We start from the raw sequence: 7,369 nt of genomic DNA on the forward strand, positions 1-7,369 counted from the left end.
TACCCAACCAAAGCAACTGAAAGAAGGAAGGGTTTCCTTTGGTTCACAGCTTGATGGTGAGGACAGAGCAGCAGGAGCAGGTGCTGGCTCGTCACCTTGTGTCTGTAGTCAGGAAGCAAAAGAAATGGATGCTGCTGCCCATCTCACGATCTCCTTTATCCACTTTCATTTAGTCCAGGGGATGGCGTTATCCACATTCAGGGTGCATCCTCCGTCCTTAGCTAAACTTCTCTGGAAATGTCCTTGCAGACATGCCTAAAGACATACCCACAGATGTGTTTGCATGTGACTTGGAATCCAACTGAGTCAACGATGAGGATTAACCATCACAGAATACGACGAAAAGCCTTTGACAAACTTACCATTTTTATGATTTCTTTGACTGGTCTTTAAATTAGCGAGACATTTTTTTTTCTCCAATTTATTTGTGTCTGTGAATGTGAGTGTGTGTCTGTATGTGAGTGTATGTACACTTACATGCACGCCTGTAGGAACGACACCCAACTTTTTCTTGGACAGATGAAAAACAACCCTAGTCAAAGCAGGAAAGAAACTTGTCTGAATTGTGTTTGTGTGCCAGTGCTTTGAGTAATGAAAACAGGCATTTATCTGGAGTTATTTCTAAGCAAAGGGTGCACTTTGGCTCCTCCGGGAACTTCAGTAGAATGGGAAAAGAGAAGATCAACTTAAAGACAGAATGGTTTATTGAAATAGAAGCAGTATTATTAAAATGTGGGTTCTCGGCCTATTCATATTGGAAAAGAAGAGAAAACTTGTTTGGAAGGTTATAAGGATGTATCATAGGACCTACAGATAAGGTTAACATGGAAGGTGGGTACTGTTTGTCAACACCGGTGATCCCGAAGGCACACGGGAGACCATAAGCCTGTTTCTGCCACCACAGACCGAGTGTGCCAGACCTAGTTTCCTGGCAGGTTGTATGCTTTGGGGCTTAGACCGCCCTAGGTTTGGCTCCAGCAGACTTAGGGCTGTATGAGCAGCCACCCTCCTCCCGCACCAGGTACAGGCAATAGGCTTGGTGTCCATAGAATTTCATCTTTACAATAGGCTATGGTATGTGGCTGCCTTTATTTACAGTCCAAGAGAACCCTAGGTGGCAGAACCCTAGGCAACCTTAACCACAGAGACAAGCCTACCATAGGGACCCCCACTAGAGGCTTTGGAATACCCCTGAGATCCCTGCAGTCAACTTGAGATGCCAGCCTGGGCTAGAACTTCAGGGGGACAAGACCTTCCAAAGGGGTATGATGGCAGGGCTGCTTCAAGCACTGGGGCCCAACTACTGCTCCGCAAAGCTGCAGAAGCAATCCTCCCAATTGAGTCTAGAAGCAGATGATGAACTTAAAGATCTTCCTAAGCACAAAGACTCAGGGATTACTTGGGACCTGTTACTGCTTGCTTTTTGTTCTCTTTTCTCTCGTTTGCAGTGAGAATACCCTCGGCCTGCCCCACCATTAGGTTTTGGAAGCACATAACGTTCGCTTTCATAAGCTCACAGCTGGAGAGCAATTTTCCTCGGGATGAATCATACCTTCATATCTGACTTAGATGATATTTAGATGAGACTTTAAAATTGATAATGGAACGGTTAAGACTCTGGGGTTACTGGGATAGTGTGAATATAATTTGCATTTGAGAAGGGCATTGGGGGGGTATAGCCGATTGGAATGCTGTGGTCTGAATATCTGTGTGCCCTGTCTCTCAAACTTTGTATGTTGAAGTCTAATTCCCGAAATGATGGCATTATGAGATAGGGCCATTTGGGAAAAGGCTGTATCATGGATTTAGTTTCCTCATGAAAGGCCTGTTTATTTAACTTTTCCTGAGGACACTCAAACAAGAGCATGCTCACCGATGACAGACCAAAGTATGAGTTCACCCAAGTTCATCTGATCAAATCAATGGGTTTATCAGGTGGAGGGGTTCTTACCAGAGTATGGTGACCCCAAGGCAGCTGCATCGCTGGCAGGTCTCACTCCAGCAGAGATGACGACTTCCCCATGGCTACACAGTCCCCTCTTCAGTCAACCCTCCTCCTCTGAAGATTCCAGCACGAAGTGCGTCGAGCTGACAGGGATGTGCAGGGGATGGCTGATATTTAAGGTGAAACTCTGCTGGTCTCTCCCACTTCCTCTTCCTCTGAGGAAATGTCAGCAGGCTTGGTCTTGAGGGTCTCTTGAGGCGGTCAGTTATAGGGACTCTAATCAAAATGGCAATGCCTGTTAATGCTCATGGGACAACAGTCTACAGTGGTACTCTTAAAGAAGTTAGCCAAGCATGGTTTTACACGCTTGTTATCCTAGCAACTTCGGAGACTGAGGCAGGAGGATGATGATTTGAAAGACAGCCTGGGCTACAAAGTGAGACCCTGCTTCAAAACAGTTTTTTAAATGAAAAGGAGACTATCAAAATAGAGGGCCTTGTTTTCCCTTCTGCCACATGTGAATACAGCAAGGAGATGCTGTCAAAGAAGAACAGACCCATGTCAGATACCAAGTATGCCACCACGTTGATCCTGGACCCCTCAGCCTCCAGAACCAGCAGAAGAAAAATTAGCATTCTTATGCCTCCCAGCTTAGGCTGCAGCTGCCCATGTGGGTTAAGACAGGAGGTCATGGATGGCCTGTTTGTTCCTCCTGCCTCCTTGGTGCCTGAAATGCTGTATGACACACAGTAGAGGCTCAGCGACCCTTCCTAAAGAAGTGTGTGTGTGTGTGTGTGTGTGTGTGTGTGTGTGTGTGTGTGTTTCCCAATCTGATGCTCTCATTGTTTGGGAGTTTCTGGACCTGTTCCACTGTTCCACTAAAAGCACAAGTCAGAAATAATTTGGGGCCCAATTTGACAAGCAATGTTAGGAATCTTCTAGAACAACTTAAGTAAGAGCTTTTATAAGCAGGAAAGGAATAAAAGAGAACTCTAACGGGTCATGTCCAGTTGGAAAAGACTCCATGTGAAACCCCTGGGTACCTAAAGCCTAGCCTGCCTTCCCTACTTCCTTCCTTTCTTTCCTCCTTCCTTTCCTCCTTCCTTCCCTCTTTCCTTCCTTCCTTCCTTCTTTAGGTCCTGTCAAAATTCAGGCTCTCTCATCAGGCGCCTGCCCGATGGGTTTGTGGAGATGCCTGAGATTCAGCCACCAACCGTTTCTTTGGATTTGATGAAGCCCGTTAGAAAGTGAGTAAGCAGAGAGTACGCATTAGACCGCTGCTAGTTAGCACCGCCCTAGAAGATTCCGTCAGGCTGCAGCAGGCAGGCGCCTGGGAAACAGGAGCATTAGCAGCCAAATTTCTTTGATTATGGGAGGAGCCCAGATCACAGCACACTGCCAAAAAAAAGAGCCGGGCAGAGAAAGGAGAGAAGGGACACAAAGCAGCACAGCCCAAAGACAAGCTACGACAGTGGGGAGGAAAGGCAGAGAGGAGCAAAAGCTTTGGTGGTCACTTCATAGATGTTTCAGGTGCTAGAGAAATGTTTGTTCAAGAATCAGTGTGGTGTGGTAGTTACTGATTTTAGTTATTTAGTAAATATATCATTTACTGTGTGTCCGGCCCCACTAAGGCTAAGCACTTAGCAAATATGAACTTGAACTTAGCCAAATTGCTGCCCTATCACAAGTCAGAGTTTAAAAGCCAGCGCTGCCATTTTCTGGCTGTGTGACCTTGGCCAGTACTTTGTGCCTTGTGGGGCTCATTTGCCAGCTATAAGGAGACAGACGGGCTGGGGCTTTTTATGGGCTAAGAGCCATCAAGGCAGTTTGTGGACTTTGAAATGTTTTACAAATTATTACTGATGTCAGAATGAAGTCTAGGACTGCTACAGCTTCTAGAGAAAGTAGTTTTAAAAGAAAAAATGTCATCTTTTCCAACTGGTAACCGCACCGCTACCATCGCTTCCGTACCTTGTGGGTTCTGGAGTTGGATGGTTTCGTTCAAGTCCTGGTTCCAAACCCATTTAGCTCCATGACTTCAGGCAAGCCTCTTAATCTCCCTGTGACTCGGCTTTCTCCTCTAGAAACCCAGGGCTAATAATAGATCTCCATTGGGCTGAGGCGAAACTTTTCAAAGAGAATGGAAATAAAGTACTCAGGACAGTGACCCAGAATGAATGCACAGTAAATGGGGCACCTCTCTGATCTTTTAAGCCCCACCATGGTACAAAGTAGGGATAATTATTGTGATTATCTGCACTTTCAAGGAGAAAGCAGAAGGCCAGAAAGGTTGGGTAAGTTCCCCAACTACACATACCTAGGGGCTGAGGGAGCCAGGATTCCTAGACAGGTCTGTCTGCCTTGGGCAATTTTGTGGTTGCTAAGCAAATGTTCTCACTGTCCATAATGACACACCAGAAGCACACAAGAGAAACCTTGAGCCAAAGAAAAAGAATCAAAAAGTTGGAAAAGGAAGAGAGGCGACAGGGACCTTACTTCTCTTTAAGTGCTAAATTAATGCAAAGGGGAAACGCCAAACCTTTAATAAGAACAAGAGAAGCTCCCAGGAGCCACCTGGCTCTGCCTCCTGCCCTGGCAGCATGATGAAACCTATCCGTTTGTGAACCAAGCTTGCTTGCCTTCCTCCTGGGCCATGACCCATGCCATAACCCTTGAGACCAGACAGACTAGAGCTGTAGCCAATGAGGTGTAGGTGGGAGGACAAGGACCTCCCCCAGATCAGGCCTGCCCCTCTCTCCTCCTTGCTAAACTATCCCTGCACTGGAATGTGGTGCTAAAGAATCACAAATAAGAAAGGTTGGAGCCTCAAGATGAGAGGGATATTTAAGCACCAGAGCGACCTCCTAGAGGCGAGCCCAGACTTTACATGAGGAAAAGTATCTCCCTCCCAAGATTGAGTCATCACAGAATTGAGGCTGGTTCGTTACCAAAACTAGAATAAATTTGCCAATATTTGCCAGTCCAGGGCGTGGGTAGGGTTTCTGACTATTGCCCAGCCAACTTCTGCTTTAATCTTCCACTCCTAATGAACTCGTTTCTTTCAAGAGTGCTCATTCGCCCGTTCCTCCTGCGTTCTATGAACATTTGCTAAGCTCCTCCCTCGTGCCCGGCACTGTGCTGGGCATGGGAAGGAGGAACGTCGAGACTTCCTGTCCTCACCAGGGTCATTCTTTCACTTAGACTGCTGAGTGACAAACAAGTAAGCAGGAGGAGAAGATGATATTTATAGACTTTGATAAGCAATTTGCAAGAAAGAAACAGACTTTGGAGACAAAATGCCAGGAAGGAGCATCACCTTTAGATGGGGGTTGTGGGATAAATGGAAAGCTGGCACCGAGGAGGTGACTAAGGTCCAAGCCACCATGGGGGACAGCCCTGGCAGACTCTGTGTGTGTGTGTGTGTGTGTGTGTGTGTGTGTACACCTTAGGACAACTATTACCTTTAACCTTATCCCTTGGTCTTAACTGCATATTCTGGTCCAGAAAATTCTCTTGTTTCCTTTTTGAAACGACAACACCCACACTTGCACACAGCTGTCTTGTCTCTACCTTCACCCAAAACTCCTACCCCCACTTCCAGAAGCAACCCCCCAGAACCCAGAGGCTCAGATGTTGGCAGCAGGCGCTGGAAACTGCCAGCAGCTTGTAGCAAGTATCCAGGTGAATGAGGAGGCCCCACAGACTCCATGCTGAGGCCACATCTGGGATCTCGGGGGTCCCACCCCCAGCACTTTACTTTTTTATTTCCCGGGGCAGCTGATTGCTGACTCCTCTCAGGTATTTGTTTTCTGATATTGGGAGGGAGCGGGCAAGGTTAAGAGCCTTCAAGGGCTCCCACTGGAAGTCCTCTCTCTCTCTCTCTCTCTCTCTCTCTCTCTCTCTCTCTCTCTCTCTCTCTCTCTCTCTCTCTCTCTGAGAACAGTTTCTTTTTTCAGGCTTAGAACCATGCCCCTGCCCCATTTGAACACCAAAACAAACCCAGCTGTCCCCAAGGCTGGGCCGAAACCACAGGAGTCTGGCTGGTGAGCCAAGGAGCCAGCAGGGAGAGTCACTCTGAGGCTTGGTCCTCTGGATCCCTGCTCTGCTCTGCTCTGAGGTAGGAAGGCTGCTTGCCTAAGGCCCAGCGTTAGTCTCATTAGGATCCCTCAGGGCAGCACCTCAAGGACAGAAAATCTGCCCTCTTCACCAGCAGGCTCGTGGGCAGTATTGCCCAGTTCTGTACACCCGAGTCCTCGTCCTCTGAAATGAGCTGATACCCATATCTTGCCCACCCTATTGATCTGGGGCTCTTGGACAGTTAAGGGACGCCAAGCCCCAAAGCTAAACAGCGTGGTCCAACTCTTTCTGTGCGTCATCATCTGTGGATAAAAACAGGCTGCTCCTGTCTTTCTTGCCCTGAGATCCGCGGGGTAGGACTTAGTAAAGACATCCAGAGGGTGTGGCAGGGAAGCAAACCATAGGAACAGGACTCTGTGTGCCCGGCTCCCGCCCAGGGAAGTCAGAAGAGAATTACACAGCTTTGAACTGTCCTTCAGTAGCCTTCCCAGGACGACCTTTACCTTCTGGGTGTGTTTCCCAACCTTAACTTGTAGCTTTGAAGGCCCTCTTCCCTCCCCTGACCACTCCTTGATTCTGGGTAGGTGATCCAGAAAGTCTAGGGAAGTACCTGGTTAAGAAGTCATCTGGACAGAGAGCCCCCCAACCATTTCACTCACCTTCCTCTACTTCCATTCCTACACAAGCCCCACCCAACACCCCACCCCCACCCAATCTGTATTTGTAAGCAGTTCCCTGGGGAAGTATTCAGCCCAAATCATTAGGAAAGGTCCACAGGTGGCTTCATACCTTTATGTAAAACAACAGAGCTTTGGTTGAGGTTTAATTTTTGGCCAGAGAGTACTTTTAGTTTTGTTTATATTTAAAACTCAGAAGAGTTCAAATGAAAACAAAGCCATATTTCTGGCTTCCATGGAAAACATAGTCACGGTCCCTGTGGACTAAGGTAGAAGGCACTGGCTGCTGCTTTGGGCCCTGGGGACATGGCCTGTGCCTCCAGGCCACACTCCTACCTATGACAGTGACAGTGCACCATTTCTTTTCCTTCCCTGCTGGTCCCCATAGGAACCCCAGGTCACAGCCTTTGGTTTCAAAATCCAATTACATCCTAGCAGAGAGTAACTTGGCTCTAGGTTGCAAGTCCATGTGTCAAACTGTGCAAGACAGGTCAAACTGTGAGAAGGGGTTTGGGCTCTTGCGGTATGTGTGAAACCAAACCATAGAAGCATGTTCCTCTTGCACAGTTGGGGGAACAAGGCAAACACGGTACATGACAGCAGGAGTAGAGTGGCTGGGACAGAGGGACTAACACTGAGACGGAAGCAGCATGGACTGGGGTCAGCAGGC

At 47.8% G+C, this 7,369-nt stretch overlaps 1 long non-coding RNA gene across 1 annotated transcript; it reads right to left on the bottom strand.

The window, feature by feature from the left end:
• Positions 1-3,939: 3,939 nt before the first annotated feature.
• Positions 3,940-4,576, bottom strand: LOC119811279. The gene is made up of 3 exons (XR_005284964.1): positions 4,485-4,576; positions 4,263-4,380; positions 3,940-4,072 (listed from the first exon to the last, which is right to left on the bottom strand). It is a non-coding gene; the product is annotated as an uncharacterized LOC119811279 (long non-coding RNA).
• Positions 4,577-7,369: the final 2,793 nt, after the last annotated feature.

Source organism: Arvicola amphibius, chromosome 4 (genome assembly GCF_903992535.2).
Source record: "Arvicola amphibius chromosome 4, mArvAmp1.2, whole genome shotgun sequence".
Taxonomy (NCBI): Eukaryota; Metazoa; Chordata; class Mammalia; order Rodentia; family Cricetidae; genus Arvicola; species Arvicola amphibius.